The following is a 21427-nucleotide window of genomic DNA, read 5'->3' on the forward strand; positions in this document are numbered from 1 at the left end:
AGAGAACTTTACTTTCCAGAGCTATCAATATCTTTCATAAATGCTATTACATTAATTGAGAAAAAAATCCATAATATTGTTAAATTGGTGGGTTTGCTGAATAATTTATAAATGTTATCAAAAGTGAAATTTAAACACTGGTTTCTACAAAGGTAGATATTGCCTAATGATTTTTTGTGCCCATATTCGCAAGAGACCTGAGCCAACCTCACTGAGATCCAAAAATATCCCTGGAGAAAACTACATCCAGATTTTTAACTCAAGATTGTTTGTCTCAAGTGTACACCTGCTTCCTCAGCCATAACAGCTCTTTTACCCTTATGACACTTACAGTGAATTTTACTCACAATAAATGGCTGTCAAGGTCCATTAGTTTCAAACCACTTTTATAATCTGTGGCATACACAGTGCATATTTAAAACCAGTCTAAATACGAGTATACACAAAGGCTGTGATGGGTGATTAGATTTGGCTAGGAATGCTGTCTCTGAAAGAGTGCTTGTAATTAACAGTGTTAATTTTTAGAAGACAGATGGGGCCAACTTTATAAAGCATCATTTGTATCATTGCATCATGAAGATAATGAACAGAAGAGCTGTGTAAATGGGAGGTCCCTGAAATAGGCATTGTAGAAATAGATTCATATTGTTTATATTTAGTAGTAATTGTAAATATTTGTTATTGCATATGGTCTTGGTAAAGATAGAAATAGGGTCACCATATTTCTCTAAATTGAAAACAGGACCCCTGTTAAGTAGTGATCCCAGGCAGCTCGGACACCCCTGCTTGCCTGACCTCTGCTGTGTGGGGCTGACGGTTTGAGCTGCCCGGCGTTGCCACTTGTCTACGCTGACATTGTGGACATCACACATTTTTATGGCAAAACTGGACATTCGTCTCATTTGCTATTGACTGAACATTCCTCTGTGCTCCTCCCTTGGGCAAAAGCAAATGGGACAAATGCCCAGTTTTGTCAAAAAAGTTGTGACATCCATGATGTCAAGTCAGACAAGCAGCAATGTGAGAAGGCTACAAAGAGGACTTTCCCAGCAAAAGTGTGATGCATGGTTATCCCACCTATAACTGCTATAATAAGCAAAATAGGAGCTGCCCGTTTAAAGAATAGGTTGGGGGGCCCAGTGAGTGAGCCACTTTGTTGATAGTGGGGATGCTGGTGCCAGAGGAAGCTGGCCTACAGCTTCAAGGATGTCTCTGTTTGCAAGAAGCTCCTACAATCAGGGGTTTGAATGCCACAGCAAGCAATGGCCTCTTTGGAAAGTGAAGGCACGTGATGAAAGATGTAACAAATTAGGAGATCCAGGGGTGCCAGTAGCCTGTGCTGGCCCCTGGGCAAGGTGTGCATGGGCCAGCTCTGCGTTCCTAGATGGGGAAGGGCCTTGGGCAGAAGAGGTGTGACTAGGGCAGCCAGCTTTCTGTGCTGCCCAGTGCATGGTGCCCAACCCTCAGAGCTGTGCAGCATGGAGCTCTGGTGGCAATTTAAAGGGCTCAGGGCTCCAGCTGCCACCACTGGTGCAGTAGCAGTGGCAGTGGCTGGGAGCCCTGGGCCCCTTTGAAGGGCTGAGCACTTGGGTAACTGCTTGCTTTGTCCCTCTTTCCTTGTGGGCGGGCATGAGGAGTTCCACTGAGTCTGTTTGCTCAGGGCCTTTTTGATGGCATGCAAGTAAGCAGGCTACAAAATAGTAAAGGCTGGAAATTTGCTGTTTGAGACTGTTGAGTGTCTGTGCCTCTTAGCAGAGCAGGCTCTCCTGACCAGGGGCAGTCCTAGACTAGCTGCCAGAAACTGGCACCCTGCAATCAGCTCCCAAGCCCCTCAATGATATTGCACCACCATTTGGTGCACCATTTAACTTGGCGCGCTAGGCGACCACCTAGTTCACCTATATGGATGGGCTGCCCCTGCTCCTGCTTGCCACACAACGGATGCAAATTGAGGGTACGATCAAACTACAGCAAGTCACAAAGGCCACAGTGGGTTAATTAAGTATATTCCACAGCATTTAGAGAGCGTATCTGTTTGTTCATTGGAGGATGAGGGAAGGTGTCTAGTACTCCATCTGAATGATCAAGTCTAGGGTCTGATTCAGAAAGGAAAGATCAAACCAGTGTCAGAAACAGAAAAGCCTCTCTCCAGAGTGGACAGAAGCTTTGCTATTTTGTAAGAACATGACAGGTAGCGCTGCAGCAACAAAAAAATAAGAAAACTTTAGAGTGAAGTTGATGAAAATACTGCTTCTTTTTGCGCAAAAACCCCTTGCACAAAAAGCATCGTTAGAAAATATGCTAATGACATTGTAACTCATGCTAATGAGTCCATCATTAGCATACTGTCTGTCGCAAAAACCTGGTAGTGTAGACAAAGCCTCAGTAGTTAGGGGAGGTGTCTCTACTGCAGAGCAGACCGGTGATGTTGCACAAAAGAACAAGCTAAAAGTAGTAGTTGGGAACACACAACTGATAATAGATTAAAGAATAGTTAGCCAGAGACTTAATAGACAGTCTGATTGGTGCAAGAAGGCCAGGATTAAAACTCTGAAGCAATCTGGGGATCTCACATTGACCAAACTAATGCAGATCCTACAAACACATTATTTTGAAGAAAATGCCATTGATCTCTATCAGAAATTAACTAAGGCAGATTTCCTGATGTGTGCAGTGGATTTTCATAAAAAAAAATATTTGTGGCAGTGAAGATAGTATACACTAAAATATCAGCCTGAATTTTGTACAAAGTCAGTTTCTACAGTTTATTTGGACTAGACTGAGACTGCGCAATGAGAATATTGAAACTGACATAAAACTAGTACTTAGAGAATTTAAATGTAGCCAGTGAAATTTTGTTTGAAAAATTGAATACTGCTTGTAGCACTGAAATGGAGCACAAGCAACAATGAATAACCTCAGGACGTCCAAGACCATTGCAGATAAATGCTACACAGCCTGTTTTGAAAGGAGAAATGAAAGATCTCATCACTGTCAGCCATAAACTGTCAAGGCCAAATGTGTTAGTTACTCATGTGGAGCTGAACAGTGACACAGTGGGATAACTAGCAATAGAAATGTTTGCTTTCCCCAAAATCCATGAGTTCTGGGAAGGACTGGAGTAGTTCCCCAAATATACAACCTGGAAAGGACAATTGCTGCAGAAATTCTTTCCAAACTACGAATGGGAAGAATGAATTGTAAGATGTGCTTTTTGCTGCCAATGATAGCACTGCACCATGGGCAGGACAGTGCCGAATGTGAGGTCAATATCAGTATGTGGGAAATAAGAGACTGTCACAACCAGTGGAAAAGGAGAGATCAGCCCTTGTTAATCTTCCTTGTGACTCATAACTGTGGGTCTGATGGCAGGTTGCTTAGACCAGCAGTTCTCAACTTTTCTAGATTCCTGTACTCCTTCCAGGAGTCTGATTTGTCTTGTATGTGCCAAGTGTCACTTCTCTTAAAAACTATTTGCAGGTGGTGTAGTGATTACAAAAGCTTTTTTCATTTTAAGCTGGCAAGACTGAAAGTCAAAACTATCTTTGACAAAGTTCTGTTGGCTTACCTTCTTCAAACGTCATTGCAAATACATTAGCTTCATCCTGTTAATTGACAGTTTCTCTGCAAAAGAAACTCAAAGCTTGGAGTAGATCACTATAGATGTGAATCCAAAAGTAATATATTGCCTGGAAAATTGATGAGAGGTTTTTTTCCAGTCATTTTTAATTTTTTTTTACAATTTTCATTGATGCTTCCAGCTATTCATTTAAAAAATCTACCCATTTTACATTGCAACCACATACACACTATGACAACTATTAATGTGCATGAATGCATCAACAAATGACACAGAGCACATTTAATACAATATGTATATCCACATTACATTACTGCATAATGTAGTGTATAGAGCCATACATATAAGTTACTGTCTGTATGAAATTTTAGTTTGTATTGACTTCATTAGTGCTTTTATATATAGCCTACACAGATATCTAGATGAATTGATGTACCCTCACAAGATATCTGCCTATTAGCAGGGGTATGTATATCTCTGGTTTAAAGTCACTGATTTAAACCATACTAACAGGGAAAAACAAGAGCTTCATGTCATCTCACAAAAGTTAGGAATTTAGAGTCAAGGCTAAAATTCCCAGCTGGATCTCACACTGCACGTGCTGTCCAGGTGTTCTTTTTAAGGAACTACCAGTTATCTGTAAGTTTCAGGACATAGCGTTTTGTCAATCCAGCATATTTTGCCTTAGCTAAATCCATTTTCAAGCACTTGTGGGTTGAAGTCAGATCCTGTCTGTTAGGTTATGTTTTTGTGGATTAATGTATTTCCTACTTTTCCAGATACAATTAAAGGATCTTCAGAGCTGTCCTTCCACTTAAAAAGGAGCTGAGTGTATGTGACACAAATTTTAAACAAATTGCTTACAAAACCACTAATCACCATCCCCATCCAGCTCAACAACAATGCAGCATTCATTATAAAATGACTCATAGTGACTCCTTACAGGGAAATCTGACAAATAACTATTACATAACCCAAGTAATAGGTTTTTTTTTAAAAATAAGGCAGTTTGTTTTCTCCACTGAGGCCTAAATCCTGACCTCCTTTTACTCAATGGCAAAACTCCCACTAAATTCAGTGGGACTGAGATTAGGCCCTTTTGGCATGAAGAATGCCCTGGAAGATTAAAGTTCCATAGATTAAGACAGAAATGTACATGAGAGAAACATGTACTAGTGGTTAAAGCACAGTATGGAGTCAAGAGCTCTGGAGGTCTTTTCTGACTGTCACAGAAGAGGTTTAAATAGACACATGGAACAGCTCTCTCATTAGAGTTAGTAATTTCCCCTTCAGGTACTCTAACCTTCTCATCTCTGTTTGAGGTAAGCAACAGCTACTCTGATTTAATTAGCACTGATATTATATTCCCATCTCTGTATCCCTGCATTTCTTTCTTTTCTCTTCAAGCATCTGAAGAAATGAGTTGTCTCACAAAAGGTTATTCCGTAATAAATGTATTAGTCTTTAAAGTGCCACCAAACTCCTTGTTGTTTTTGCTGAAACAGACTAACACTGCTTCCCCTCAGAAACCTATCACAAAATTGTTTGCTTAAGCAACTTAGTCAAGATCACCGTTTCAAACATAGCTTCTTGTTCAGGTGCGATATCTAGGTCTTACTTTTTAGAAGTGCTGAAGAACTGCAGCTTCCACTAATGTACTTGGAATTGTGGGGTGGTCCAGCACTTCTGCAAATCAGGTGCCAGATGAAACAAGTTGGGCCATCATAAACACAAGCAACCAAAATCAGTGGCCATTTTTGAAAGCAAGGGCATTATTTTCCTTGTGCCTCAGGTTCTTCAGCTGCAGCTTTAATAATACTTATATTAGGGGTGTGCTGAGAGCCTTGATTAAGATTTGAAGTGCATTTCAAGCTCTAGGGGATGTAGGTATATTTAATTAGAAATGGGCTGAGGAGGATGAGTTTTGGTTTTGAAAATCCGTGTGAGTCAGGTTTTGGTTTTGCAAAACCAGAACTTGGTGTGATTTGGGCCTTGAATTCTGTTTTATTTTTGCTAGTAAAATTCAGGAAGAAAGAGAAGTTAGAATAAAAATTCTGGTTTTGGCAAATCTCTGCATTTAATAGAATCTAGCAAAGGTATTGGATATGGTCTGTTAATTTTAGTTCTGGTATAGGATACTCAGTTTAAATGATATTTGCCTGAGGTGCAACTTCAGCAGTGGAGCACTTGTATTGACAGTGGGAGAAAAGTAGACTTTCTGCCAAAAGTTTGATAAGACAGTTTCTGTGAAATTGACATAAAGGGCCTGGTTGACATATTACCCCTAAGGGAATTTTGTGCCCACCCCCCAAATAAATATATATAAATTCTGTGCACAGTATTGTAAAATTCTGCAAATTTTATTTTTCTGTAAATAAATGGCTCCAGCCTTGCTCAGGAAGGTGCGAGATTGCCCTGCAGTTTGCCTGCTCTTTCTGGAAACAGACTCCGCAGTGAGGTAGCACCCGACCTTGGCACAGCCCAAGGGACAGGTTTGCCCCAGAAACATGCTGGGCCCCTTCCCTTTTGCACCAGGTGTACTATGTATGAAGAGGCAGGCTCAGCGCAGCAGGATCCAAGTATGGAGGGACCTAGTGTTTATGGGGTGGGGAGTCAGGTGTAGGGTGGGAGGGTTCTGTGTGGGACAGTCTGGGTGCAGGTGGCTCAATGGAGGTTCTGGATGCACAGGGGTTCATGGGGTAGGGGGAGAGTCCCAGGCACAAGGGTAATAGAACTCTGCAGATGGGGCTAGATGAAGGTGGTTGGGGCTTAGAGGTGGAGCTGGTAGTGGAGGGATGAGACTTGGCATGGGGATCTGGATGTGCGGGCATGAGTGTGTTGGGGGTCGAGGTGCAGCTGGTTGAGGCTTATTGGGGTGTTTGGGATGATGTGGGGGAAGGCTCATTGGGATGGGGGTTCGATAGGCCTGCTTAATGGGGAAGCCACAGCTTCTGCTGAGGGGAAACCGTATTCTGGGCCCCTCTGCCATCTTGCTCCACCCCCTTCCTCTAACCACTATTCCCTGCCCAATCCCCTTCCTCTCATTCCCACAGCCTCTTCCCACTGTCCTATCCTGTCTCCTGACTCCTACATTCCACTCCCCAGCCTATCCTTCCCCTGCTGCTTCTTCCCTCATATCCCCAGCCCCGTTGCTCTACCTGACTGGGGGCACTTACTGTTGTAAGACTGGCTTCTAACCCACAAAGAAGGAGAGTTCAACCAGCAGCATGCAGCATTCTGTCATGTAGGCATAGTGGTGCCCTCCCTAACCTAGGCAGCTCTGCCCATGCAGAAATGAGGGGAGGTGGGCAGTGCATGTAATTCTGCTCAGCCCTCCCCCCATGCCTCACCTCTGTTTGGGTGGCAATGCCCCTTCTGCTTCCTCAAACTATTCCCATGGGCATTCCTTTCCCTCCCACACCAGGTGATTTACCTCTTTGCTGGTTGCTCTGGGTGTTGAAAACCACATGCAGAATTCCCCTGAGAGTAGCCTATGTACTAAACACCTTTAAACTGCACCTGGAAACATCAGTTACATTGACACCCACTTTCACGTCTTTGACACTGAAATCATGGGCACGTGTGCAGTCATACATGGCTAGGGCTAGCCCTGAGTTGCACAGTCCAATTAGCATATGCAGAAATGATAGACTAGATGGGAAGCAATGTGGCTAAAGGGCCAGGACACTGGATTTGGGGATGAGAGGAAGTGAAATCCATTCCTGCTGGTGTCATTGACCTGCTGGTTGATCTCAGAAAAATAATTTAATGGCTCTGTCTCAGTTTCTCCATCTGCAAAATGGACATAATGGGATTAATGACTTTCTATTGTGAAGTAATTACTCAGTACCTTGTCTTCAAACAGTGACCAGTGCCAGGTGCTTCAGAGTAAGGGTTTTCAGAAATGGGCTTCTAGTAGACAGCAATCAAAAAGGAATAAATCCAAAATAAAACCAAAAACAGATGTAGCAGAAAGAACTACTGTGTTGGGGAAAAAATCTTGAGTATTAAACTGAATTCCACTCCAATTATAACATCTCCCAGTTGAGTGTCTTCTACTTGAATCAGTAGTCATACCTCTTATCTTTTGAAGTTCAAAATGAAATTGCTCTTCACTGCTAGATAAATCCACTTGAAAATGTGAACAAATTTCTTTCAGAACCCATCTCTAAGTTTATCCTTAGACTTCAGTGTGTGCTGCTTGCTTGTTATCTTAGTGAAGTTTGGATAAAAACTGCTGCTACAGATAATGTATGTCTCTTCTCTTAGAACCTGGAAATTTTTTTTTACATGAGAATGAATGTAAGAATGTTTGTTTATAAAAATAAGAATTAACTCTGTAGTGGGAACCCTTTAAGTGCATTTACTCTTGCCACACTGAAACAGAGAATTTTGCCATGCTTTATGGCCAGATCCCTTTTGGGTTTTGTGCCATCGGAAGGACTGAAGTCAATTTACATAATTTGCAGAGCTCTGGAATCTAGATGCATTATTTTGACTGGATTAGGTTCTCCTTAGCGAAAAAACCACAGAAACAAAGAAAACTGGCTGAAAACAAAACAAAACCCACCCAAATCAGCTAATGCTCAATAAAATAGCAGCTTATATCCCTAGGAAACTTGCTTATCCTACCTGGTAAATGACTTAGCAGACACAGGTTTCTGGAGTGCCAGAGGAGGTTATGCTCTGGTGAAGGAATATTCCTTGGCACTATGAGTCAGGGCTAGGTAGCAACTCCTGCTAGTAGTGACTTTTAATTGTCCTTGTGAGCAGCTTTTCACAGGCTGATTCCCCTCTGAACCCCATCACTCAGACTATGTCTAGAGTGCAGATGTCTTTCAGAAGAAGCTTTTCCAGATGAGATTTTCTGGAAAAACTTCTTTTGAAAGACAGTGTCCACACAGCAAAAGAGCATTGAAAAAGCGATCTACTTTTTCGAAAGATAGAGTCCACATCGATAGGACACTATCTCGCATTTAAGTTTTGCTTACTATGGACAGAGTGGCCACCAGGGCACCTGTGCTTTTTTCCTGGACACCTCTTCTTTTTGAAAAAAAACCCTCTTCCCTGTCCACACGCGCCTTTTACCAAAAGAGCTCTTTCGGAAAAAAGGCTTCTTCCTCATAGAAAGAGGTTTACCGCTATCGGAAAACCCCCTGCATTCTTTTGACTTTCTGTCAAAAGAACACAATTGCAATGTGGATGTAAGTGTAGTTTTTCCGGAAAGCTGCCATTTTCTGGAAAAACTCTGCAGTATAGACATACCCCCAATATGCTAGTTCTGAAGGCAGCAATAAAAAACTGAGGGGGAGGAGAAAAGGTACACAAACAAAGCTTAGAACAGTTCCATGCAGTGTGGCTGGGGAGCTTTGTTTCTGAGACCCAAGAACTGCTGGATGTCAGCTGACAGAGGACACTGAGATATAGAGGGGTACAGCCATACTCTAAGTTCACCAAAAGAATGTCATGTGAGGTCGCTAGTAAAAGTCTGTCACTAGTCATCAGAACCATGGGGGTGAGTTCTGTGTGGCTACGTCTAGACTGGCATGATTTTCCTGAAATGCTTTTAACGTAAAAGTTTTCCGTTAAAAGCATTTTCGGAAAAGAGCGTCTATAAAGCACTTTTTGCAGAAAAGCGTCCGTGGCCAATCTAGATGCGCTTTTGCACAAAAAAGCCCTGATCGCCATTTTTGCGATCGGGGCTTTTTTGTGCAAAACAAATCTCAGCTGTCTACACTGGCTCTTTTGCGCAAAAGTTTTGCGCAAAAGGGACTTTTGCCCGAACGGGAGCAGCATAGTATTTCCGCAAAAAGCACTGATTTCTTACAGTAGGAAGTCAGTGCTTCTGCAGAAATTCAAGTGGCCAGTGTAGACAGCTGGCAAGTTTTTCCAGAAAAGTGGCTGATTTTCCGGAAAAAATGGCCAGTCTAGACACAGCCTGTGTGTGTGTGTGTGTGTGTGTGTGTGTGTGTACTAAAAAATATGTTCTGTAGTTAAAGGCAGGTCACTCAGGTAATATATCTTGAGTCAAACTCCTCCAGAGGAGTGGGGGACTGTGTGAAGGGATGAACATCTGGGATGAGAGGACTCTGTCCTGAGGTGCACATCAAAGATCTGTCCTGATATATTTAGAGGTGCAAAGAAACATCCTGGCATCCTTTACCTAAGAAATACACAGAGAGTGTCTGCTTCATGACAAAAGAATGTCAAATAGCTTTGAGTAAAAAAAGCTGGAGAGAACTTTGGGTGAGACAAGCTTCTTTGGCCAGGAAGGTAACTTGTTAAATTTAGGCTTTCAAACGCATGTTATGTTTTATATGTAACTGTTTGTTCCCATTTCTCACCCCATTTCTATTAGTTTAATCTTTGTTAAATAAATTACCTTTTGATCTATCATTGAACTCAAGCACTGTACATAGTACAAAAGCAGAGGGGGTCTATGGTTAAACTGGGGGCCACAGTTTCTTTGGGTGCAGAGAATCTGGAAATTTTGTGAGTATTCAACGATTAAGGCTGGATAACACAAGAGGATGCTTTGGAATGGCTTGGCTGGAGTGCATCTGTTGTCAAGGCAAAGGCAGGGCTCTTGTAGCCTAGATGGCAGCACTTGAGTGGCTGACAGACTGCCTGTGATAGGGATTTAGTACAAGCAAGACTCTCATACTGGAGACAGTTGATAACAAGAGGTGTCAGCCCTGGGTGCCCTGAAAAGTGCCAGTCTCCTGGTTCTAGGAGGTGGGAAGCGAGTTTGCATGGGGGGAGGGAGGGTGCTTAGTGCAGGCAAGAGGATGGAGCACAGCAAAGCACCTTTACTTACAGAAGTGTTTTATTAGGCTATAACTCAGCAGTGACACAGACAACAGGTCTTCTGAGTGTAGTTTGACCTACCATATTAACCCCTCAAGTGCTGGCTGGTACATCTCCAGTTTTAGCCTCAGAACTTCACCTAGGCATTAGGACAGGGCAGACCCCCAGAACACTAGTACAAGCTGAAAAGATTATTGTGTGTCACATTCTATTGGCTTTTGACTGTGCTGATTTTTTCCCTTTGACTTGTTTTTTTGGCTTTTCCTTTGTCTTCCCTTTGTTTTCAGACTAGTCCTTTACCTTTATATTGGACCTTTAATCTTGGCCTCACTCTTTTGTGAATATAGGCTGATCATTTCCCCCTCCTTTCTCTCTCTTTTTTCCTGTTTCCACTTTCTTTTTATTTGAGTTTTATTTCACTTCCTTTAACTCAGAGCTTCTCTCCCAATTCAGTTTGTTGACCAAAGAGACTACACAGATGGATTCCTCCTCCTACTACGTCTTCATTCTACTGTATCAGTAGGTCAATCATAAGATGTTTCAATGGTGGCAGTTTTAAAAGTCTCAATACAGTCTTGGCCATGAATTGTGTGGAGGCTGGGTCCACAGAAAGGAAGTTCATTTTTTTTACTTTTACCAACACTGACTCTCTATTGAATTGGACTTTTAAAAAGGCAGCATATGACCTATATTTTTGGTGCTCCAATTTGCACCTAAAAAAGCTAACTTGGGTTCCATCTGCCACCATTCCTATGGTTCTTAGGGTTACTGAAGCTCTGAAATTTACCTCCAAACGAATATTGAGCTATGATTGAGAGTGGTCAATTGACAGAGTTTTTAGTTTTGTGGCAGTTCTGAAAAATTGAAAAATGTGGTTTGTGTTGAACAAAATCTTTCTTTCTTTCTTTTGAATTTTCAGTCAACTAAAAATCTGTTTCAGAGAGGGGATTTGAACTTGGGTCTTTCCTTTAACTTCCTTTAGCTCAGAGCTCCACTGTGGCTGAGTTGCAATTCAGTTTGCTGACCAAAGTGACCAGTCAGATGGACCCATTCTTCTCTTTATCAGTGGTTCCACCATAAGATTTCTCAATGACCGTTTTAAAGGTCTTAATACAGTCTTGGGAATTGGGTTACAGAGAGAAGGGGAAAAGGGGAATGTCAGCACCACCACAATCTCCATGTTGGCTGCTTTATGAATGACTGAAACTATTTGTGCCAAACTCGTGAACAGTTTCAGATTGACTGAAACTGTAGCTTTCAGCAAATCATGTATTCATCCAAAAAAGTCTCCCACCTCTACCATGATGACAATTTTCAGTGAGCTGATCCTTCCAAGGTACTATGGTGAAATGTTAGCAGTTTTGTAAGTGGGTGTACCATGACTGTTTCACCTCCCCCATCCACAAAAGTAATCTGCATTTTCTCTACTATCTGCTATGGTATATCCAATGCACAGCCATTAGTAGTTCTTTAACCAGGGATACTGTAGTAATCTTTTCTCTGACTCTCTCACCGTGTATTGCCTCTTACCATAACTCTCTATGTTATGCTCAGGTTTGTTTTTTTGTGTTCTTCTTCTTGTTCTTTGACTAACCTTGTGGCCATTTCGATTTGCTTTGTTCATGCTTGGTGCAATTGTGCTTTGGTTCCAATACTGGAGGAGACATCAAATAACATTGCTTCTTTCCACCAAGATAACACAACAAAACCCCTCTTTTCTTTGGAAAATAACTCACAAAAGCTTTTGTCCTGTTAAGTTTCTTAAAACCCTTACAAAACAACAAGAGCAGCAACAACAATTTTTAAAATTTATGACCTTACCTAAGATGAAAAAAATGTTTTAAAAGGTGGAAGACTAAAAGGCAGGCTTCCATTGGTAAGCCAGGGTACTCATAGTTTAAACTTGACAAACAGGAAGTTATTTTTATTTCTTCTCAGTAATGCAAGGATTCATTTTATGGTAAACATTAATATACTTCAAAGGTAAAAAGAACAGGGAAAGACAAGCCTGTGCATGTGCTAAAATTGAAAGTCACCTTATCAGTGCTGTTTAATTTCAGGGCTAAACTGACAACTCTCCTGAAATATCTAGTTCAAATGAGTAGTTTACCATTGACTATTAGCCATTTGTTTCCAGTGTTGATGGAAGTAGTTTACTTTGTACCACAGTTCTTTCCTTCCTTCCTTCCTTCCTTCCTGCCTTCTCATTGATTGATTTGTTTCTTTTTTCTGTTTGGATTTCCTTCTTACAACTTAATTAGATTTTTCTTTATAAAACAAGCAAATCAAATATCACATTTCTAATATTATCAGAAGAATGTCAAATAGAATACAATCAATTTGCAATATATAGTGGAGGTACGTTATGGGACATACTTTAGTTTACAAGCATAAGAGGATGTTATTTGACAGTATGTTCTTTTACCTTCTGTATGGGCCATTCCTATAAAAGTGAAGAATTTGGCATTTGCTATAAATTAGCCTATTGAGGTGGTGAAAGGAGCATGATTTGATCTAGGCAGAAATAGCATTTGGCTTGATCCCTAAAAGCAGGAGATTCTGGCTGGATCCACAGAGACAGGGTCATCTCAAAAGAGACAGATCCCCCACTGATCCTGCAATTTCTTGCGTGTGAACTGACTGTTCCATCCCAATGGCCCCACTGACTTCAGCACTCCATGCTCATCAAGTTGTGAAGTTTGGCTGATGTGAACATTGTCTTTGATTCTTTAAATGCACAGTCACAGTCCTTAGTTTAGTCCCATTTTTTTCTTTGCTTGCCATAAATCATGACTGGGTGCCAGTACTGCTACCACGTTAGGCAGAAATTTACCATAGTAGTTGAACAGACCTAAGAATGAATGTAAATGTGACACATTCTTTGGCAGGGGTGCTTAAAGATCCACCTTTTCTTTCTTTGGTGATTTCCTTAAGCCTGTGGCATCAATTACATGTCCAAGGTATTCAGCTGAAAGTTTGAAAAACTCATATTTATCGCAACATACTTTCAGTCCATGGACTTTTAAACATTGCAAAACAACACCCTAATTTTGAAGATGATGTTCTTGATCCATTCCTATAACAAGAAATTTGTAATCCAAATAGAATGGATTTCCACTTAATCCCTTCAGAATATCATTCATGGATTTCTGGAATAAGACAGGTACTGATATGATATGGAAATGCAGTCTGTAGTAACAAAGTAAGCCATTTTACCAGGTAAAATGTGAGATGCCAGATCAGTCTGTATTTGTAGACTGACACACTGTCCACTACTAAAAGTAGCAAACAAATCTTCAATACAAGGTTGTAGATTCTGATCTATAGATAAAACTGGAATAAGTGTCACTTTGAAATCTGCACAAATGCAGATGGAATCATCCTTCTTTATCCCTGGTATGATGGGTGTAGCCCACTTAACATGTGCAATTATTGTCAAGAGTACAGTGTTTAGTTCAAATCATTTGCTGCCAGAATCTTCAGAGCATAAGGCATAGCCCTAGGTTTGCAATAATTTGACTGGCTGTCCGACCTGATAGTGAGCTTCACTGACAAATTTCTGTTCAAAGTTTTTTTCTAAAACTGTGCAGTATTTCATGAAGATCTCATGATCACCTTGATCTCAATCCAGTTCACCTTGGGCTTCTCAAGCCAAGATCTGCCATATAATGCTGGATATTTTCTTTCAGTCTCATACAAGGGTAAAACAACTAGTTGTCTATCTACTTGAATCTGGAGTCTTTTTTTAGACTCTCTTTTCTCTGGTACAAGTTTTTGAAACAATGGACATTTCTGCCAGAGGAAATTGTGACACTGTCTGGTGATAGATGCAGAAAACAGTGAAACTGCACCTTCGGAATCTATCTCCATTCTTGTAGGTGCTCCAAACAAGTTAATTGCCAGATCTAATTTCTTATTCCAGCTTCCGATAACATATGTAGTAGCAGGTTTTTATCAGTATCTCTAGAGTTTTTGTTTTCTTCCACATTATGAATGCCCAGCTTCAGTCTTCATAGTTGTCTTGGATCTCTAGGTCTTCTTGGCTGTATTGTTATTCTGTGTTTCTGGTTGTTGAACTGGGTGACAGGTCATGGTGATGTGACCTTTCTTCTGGCATTTCTTGAAAATAACACAGCAAATCAAGCAGATCTTCGCTGCTTGACTTGTGTACAACAGCCACATGGATATTCCCTACTTTCCCAGTGTCCTCTGTCTTTCCAGTTCAGGTCAACTCCTTTGTTCATATTAAAGTCCAATGAATCCTTTTTGAGGGTTCTATGGTGATAGCTATTTCAAAAGCATTCTTGAATGTAAGCACTGATAAAATCAGTAACTTTTTCCAAATCTTGACACTGAAAAGAACAATTGGTCAAGTAGGGCATCTTCCAATGTTATCTGAACTGCTAATGCTCTGACAAATTTCTTAGGACAGGAGTGAACTGTCCTACTGATGCTCATTTTCCTGATGTCACTGATGGAACCAATATCATTTTGCTACAATCGATGGGGCAGGAGAAAAACATGTTCTTGCTTTGCTGTAGTAAGAGTGCTGTATGCTTTGAGATCCATCACTGTGGGAATAGTTGAAATTGCTATGAATGGCTGAGGAACACCAGCCATGATTCTAGGTGGTTGTTGAATTCACCAGCATTGCCCCAAAAGTTCCTTTTACTGCGCTCCTGTTGGACTTCTTTCACAATGAACTGCCGGCACCTAATTTCTCTCTGCTAGTTGTGGCTACACTGCAGAATGCAGTGGTTGCCCTTGGGCTCCCTCTGTTGGGTGTAGAACCTCAGTGCAGGTTACAGGCTGTTCCTCTGCCTGCTTGCAGATGGTCAGCCAAGATGGCTGTTTGCTTCCCCTTCACTACTTTGAACAGCTACAGCAGTAAATGAAAAATCCTTTCCCTTTGTTCTGTCTTTATCTGCACACTTCCCCTCTTGCTAGACAACTCATGTCCTGCTTCGAGGAAATTGTAGCAGCAATGTGACCTGCTGTTGGTAGGTCAGCTTCTCCTCCTTTTAAAAATTCTCTGCACACTTTTTCTTCTCCTTGTTTAGGCAGTGGGAGCACTGGATGCTCATGGGATTTAAATCCCTTGTTGCCAATATGCTATATGTGGACCCAGAAAAGAAGGAGATAGACACAGGAAGCTGATTAAAACACAGCTAACTGCCTTGCACACTTCAGTATTCCCCAGAGAAACTGAAATTAACATGGAAGTTGGGCTTTTCACTGGGGAAGGAGGAGTGCATTTAAAGGGACAGGAGATCACAGAAGCATAGGGGAGCCTGGATGAGGCCCACAGCAAGCTGAGAAATATGGATATACCTTTCTTTTACTCCCTCTCCCCACTAGTACTGACAAAACTGTATTCCCAAATCAATCGGTTATTTTCTTAGCACCCATTCCACTCTTCCTACAGATATTATCATAATCATTATTAATATTAATAATAAATTTGTATTAATTATAAGCAATACCCACCTACATTTGCCAGTGGGATTTCTTGCTGCTTTATGCAGCATTCAGCATAACTTATTGTTCAGAGATGATAAATAAGGGATATCTCTTGTGCTAAGGAACCCTACAACCCTACTCCCTTTCCCCCCACTCCCACAAATATTATACTTCTGGCTGTCATTTTGGATTCCCCCTTTTAGTCTTCTTGGATATCACTCCATGGATTTCTCCCAGGAGCAATGTTGGGATTATGTCAGGGATGTCAAAGGAAATGGCTTTGGCAACAGAAAGCAGATGGTAATAAATCCTTTGCTGACAAAGGTCAGTAATCCAGTCACTGTCCATTAGCACAAGCAGGTTTGATGTGATATATGTCACTTATACTTTGAAATCAGGTAAATAATCTAGAAAGCAATACACATATGGGCACCTTGCATTAACCCTTTGAATAACTTCTAAACATTGATCTAATTACATCTACACCATAGATACAATGGGCACTTCGCCAACCATGAAACTCCCAGACCGAAGTAATGTTTTCAACACAACAACAAAGAGCCGATCTTGTCCTTAACTCTGTGGATGAAGAATGAAGCGAGGTATTGTGCTCATATAACTTCCTAAAAGTGAGTTATCCGAGATGGAAATAAGTATTGTAGTCACCTTACTAAATGTGCCTCTGCTTATTTTCTGGGAAGACCCTGTGTGCTGCAATCTAGCCCCACAGACTACAATTGCCATGAGCCCTGCAGGAAAACAGGAAGGGAGTGACTTTTGTTTTAGAGATCTGAGTCTCTCCACATGTGTGGAGGAAGACTCAGCAGCCAATGGACTCTTCCCTTTGATTTTTGGAACAAAAGGGAGGCAGGCTGCTGTGGAGGAGTTTTTATCCACTTCAGGAGCTGTTATGTTACAGTTACAGAGTGGGACAGAAAGCCTTTGGAACTGGGATCTAGTAGGCTGCTTCTGATTGCCCTAAAGGGGAGGCACTTTCGCTGTACTTGTGGCTAGAAGCTACTTGGCATCCAGCACACATAAGGAGACTGTGAGTAACTGGGCATCTTTGGGAATATGCTGCCTGGGACAGACCTCAGAGATTCAGACTAACTCTGGGTTCAAAAAGAGGCAGAGAGGCCAGCCCGGTGAACTAGAGCTGCTGCATAGCTTGGACCCACATACACACTACCTACAGAGAATCTCCATTACAGCTGCAGTTCTTCAAGCGCGCCCACGCAAGCAAGAGTCTAGAACTCTGAGTACAGAGGTGTGCACTCTCTGGGGTGGAATAAATATTGGCAGTGCAAATGGCAGCTAGATAAGTTCCTTTTACTTCTATGTACTTTGTTAATTGATGTTATTCACTGTTAATTTGTTAAATCCTATTTCTTTACTTAACTTAAAGGTTGTTCATTCTAATGAAATCTATTAGATGTATATTATTTATGATTTGTAATTGTTATTCTGGAGTTAGATCCAGTTTATTGTTGGAATAAGTTTATTCCTGGAGGTTCCCAAGGCACACCAGTGAGTGTGTACAGGGCCAGCCAGGTGGAGGCACCACCACTGTACATCCTTTATGAGCAAGGGACTGCAGCAAGGGGGTGGATAGGTTTTCCCCAACCAACCAACATCACCACTGGGGTAGTCAGGATCTCCTTTTATGTCAAGACCATTAGGTGCCCAGGCATACCTGTGAGTGACCTGCTCTCGAGTAACCCAGGGAGGAAAAAGGGGGTTACACTATATTGAGTAATTGTCTATCTGCAAAAACTTTGAAACTTTGTTTATCCCCTGTCTTGGGATGTATATATCTCATGCTGGCCCAGCAGCCAATGTTAACTGGAAGCCTCACAGCAGGTGGAAGAATAAAAGAGAGAGAAAGCAGGGGAGTGGAGGAATAAGGGGCTGAGAAGCCATGCAGAGACAGCACTCTGAGAAGGGACAACTGGACCAAAAGGCTGCAAAACCAACAGAAATTAAGAGAAGTAGGAAGGAGCACAGTACACATCAGGAGTAGCTGAATTCCAATTCTGCCCATCAGGGGATTTATGAGGTCCTATTAAACTGGTGTCTCTATACCCAACAACAGCCCTGGGGGAAGGAACATTTTTAAAGATGTGACTATAATCTTCCATAACATGCTATAATGTTTTAAAAGGAAATTTTAAACTAAGGCCCTATAGACTAAAGTAAAGTCAGAAACTGACAGTATGTGCTTGTTAATTGGCTTAATTACCACTTGCATGACTCTTTCACAAGTTCAGTGGTCTACTAATAGGCTTTCTAGGAGGTGATTTAACTTTTAAATTAACTAGCTCATCTAGATAAGACTCACCGGGTTGTAGCAGCCACAGAACAGGGATAAGAAAAGGTAAATAGGTGAGCATTAATACCTGGTGCTGCCCCACATTTTTGGGTGCCCTAAACAGCAGTACTTACATCCATGGGTAAGGATGGCCCTGCTGCCCATCTAGCTTAAAGGCTTTGAGTTGGCATCCAGTGAGAGACTTAAGAAATTTTCTGGGAGAGTTAAGAATCCCTGAGAGACTTAAGAATTGAGGGGGGTTCCAGTCCCCTTGGATACTGGGGACAACTGATCCCTCTAAAAATAAGTAGAAAATTCACACACCCCAGTGGGACTCAAGCAAGGAAAACTGACTGTTCGCCCTGCCAGACTGAGTGGACTCTGGTGCAACACTCAGCCTAACCAAAGGGGGAGCTGTTGTGTTGATGCACCAGCTCATACCCCCTTTTCCAGCTCATTTTTGAGTTTGTTGAATAGCACTGGTTCCAGTAAAGATCCTTGGGAGATACCTTTTTATCTGTATCCTTTATGAAAACTGCCCATTTATTCCCACACTTTAACTGGTTAAAAGATAGGAAATACTTATCTCTAAGAGGACTTACCTCTTACATAATAACTGCTTATTTTTCTTAAAAAACCTTTGGAGTAGGACCTTGTCAAAGTCTTTCTGGAAGTCCATGTAAGCTATAGCAACTGGATTGTCTTTGTTTACATATATGCTCATATCCTGAAATAATTTGAATAGATGATGAGCCATGATATCCTTTTTTAAAAGCTGTGTTGACTCATCATTCCCAACATAACATGTTCGCACATCTGCCTGATAATTCTGTTTCTTTGACCAATTTGCCTTGGTCTGAAATTAGGTTTACTGGCTTGTAATTGCCGTAATTACCTCTAGGACATTTTTAAAAGATTGACATTACATGGCACGTGTGTGGTGTAAATAAATGAATTTTCTTCTTTAAATAAGTTTGTTTTAATAAAAAGGTGAAACAAGGGAATACTGCAATGGGCCAATACTATTGTCAGGATACTATTGCCAACTCTCCCAGAAAATTTCTTAAGTCTCTCACTGGATGCCAAATATAGTGGAAACTTCCTTTCTATTGTCCTTAACTCTGCCTGTCATGGATGCCTTCTTAGGACCCTTGGCTTACTCTATCAATTCCAGGTTGTCTCAGTTTAGTGAAATTTGCCTTAGTAAAACACTAAATATATTACTGATCTCGCCAGCTGAACATGAGCTCCCAGTTTGACACTGTGGCCAAAAGAGTGAAAGTTCTCCTAAGAGGTATAAACAGGAAAATATTTGGCACTGGTGCAACCAGTGCTGGAATATTGTGTCCAAAAGAAGGCTGTTGATAAATTAGAGAGGGTTCAGAAAAGAGCCACAAGAACGATTAAAGGATTAGAAAATATGCCTTATAGTGATAAACTCAAGGAGCTCTGTCTACTTATCTTAACAAAGGAAATGTTAAGAACCTATATGGGGAACAAATATTTAATAGTAGGCTTTTCCGTATAGAGGAGAAAGGTATAACGATTTAATGACTGAAAGCTGAAGCTAGACAAATTCAGAATGGAAGTAAGACATGAACTTTTAACAGTGAGAGAATTAACCATTGAAACAATTTACCAAGGGTTGTGGTGTATTCTTCGTTATTGATAATATTTAAGGCCAGATTGCATGTTTTTCTAGCAGATATGCTGTGGGAATTATGTTATGAAGATTCTATGTCCTGTGTTTTACAGGTGTGTAGATTAGATGATCACAATGGTCTTTCTGGCCTCAAGGGATGGTACAGGACCTCTTGGTGATCAAACCCAGACCAGTGTTCCCTCTAAGCTGCCCCACCTATTCAGAGACTCAGGGTTCCATGCACAAAGCTGACTGATTGGGTGGGGCTGATTAATCACCTGTGAAGCTGTTCTGCCATGTAGCTTAGTGGGAATACTAACCCAGACTCCTTGTCATATCATCCCATTCATAGATCCCTCCAGTTGTATGGACAGAGATAACTCAAAAAGGACCTCTCAGAGAGACTTGGGCTGGGTCAACCCACCACTCTACTTCTCTACTTCAAGTTGTTTGGGTTGTCAGAGTGGCTTTTCTCCTTTGTTAGACAATGAATTGTTTTAATATTAAGGCTGGATTGTAACCTGGAGCACCTTTAGCTAAAGGAGAATCTTATGTACATATTCCTAGTTGTTCAAATTCAAAGCATTATTTGAGGGCTCCTGAAGCTAGCAGAGGGAAGGGTGCTGAGATTGTGCTGCAGGAGCATCCTAGAAATCCCCTCCCTACCTTGGCATTTCGTTTCTTATTTCTTTGATTTTTTTGCTAGGTGGGTGCTCAAAACCTCTACAAATCAAGCTAGGTGCTTAAATACAGGTTCAAGGCTTAATTTTAGCCTCCAGTTTTTTAAAAGGTTAACCACAATCTCTAGGTCAGTGTTTCTTAAACTTTTTAAGACCGAGGAGCACCACACAATTTTTTTTTTAATGAGGAACACCAAGGGTTAGTTGAGCAAAAAAAAAAAAAAAAAAAGGTCAGGGGGAAAGTTATTGAGGGGGAAAAAAGGGTTGGGGGAAGTTATGTTATTAAGCAAAAAAAGGGTTGCCTCCCCCTTTAAGGGCAGCCATTTTGAAGTCTGTTGTTCTCCACAGCACGCCTCTGACTGCCTCGGTATGCCATGGAGCACAGTTTAAGAAGCACTGCTCTAGGTTCTTTTTAGTTTAAGAAACTACTAAATATACCAGAAGAGGGGGCAGAATCTTTAATGGATGCTTTTATGGTTTGGATCCCAACAGTCACCTCCTCACCAACTTCAGGAGTTTTTAAATGATGTTATTGAACTTGAACAGCTAGTAAAGCAGAGCCCCAAAGGGAGAAACACATCATGTTTCCCAAGACATGTTGAAGCATTCCCCCTACAGTTGTGATGGGCTTGACACACAATCTCCACCCTTTCACCAGAGGCAACCTCTAGCTTCTTTAGACTTAAGCTGTATATCGTCTGTTCACAACTGGTGTCAAAAGACCCAGGAGCTTTCTATTTGTGTGTCTGGAACATGGAGCCACTCACTATGTCTGACTGCAAGATGTGAAGTCTTTCCTTCTCTTGCTTTCTCTCGCTCTCTTTTTTAAAAAAGCTGTCACTATTTCAGCAACTATGAGCAGCAGATCGTTGGATGCTTTAATCCATAAATAAACATTTCTTCTTTTGAACTACATTAAAATTGGATGTGTTTTCATTGTAAAACGCTCC

The 21427-nt window shown here is 41.3% G+C and overlaps 1 long non-coding RNA gene across 2 annotated transcripts in view; it reads left to right on the forward strand.

Moving 5' to 3' along the window:
- LOC102450663 (uncharacterized) overlaps positions 1-21427 on the forward strand; it is a 191797-nt gene that overhangs the window by 61567 nt on the left and 108803 nt on the right. For both annotated transcript variants that reach the window (XR_012902106.2, XR_012902105.2), the window contains exon 5: positions 16339-16476. This is a non-coding gene — a long non-coding RNA (uncharacterized LOC102450663). The remainder of the gene's footprint in view (positions 1-16338; positions 16477-21427) is intronic.

This window comes from Pelodiscus sinensis, chromosome 2, assembly GCF_052426305.1.
Source record: "Pelodiscus sinensis isolate ZL-2025 chromosome 2, ASM5242630v1, whole genome shotgun sequence".
Lineage (NCBI taxonomy): Eukaryota > Metazoa > Chordata > Testudines > Trionychidae > Pelodiscus > Pelodiscus sinensis.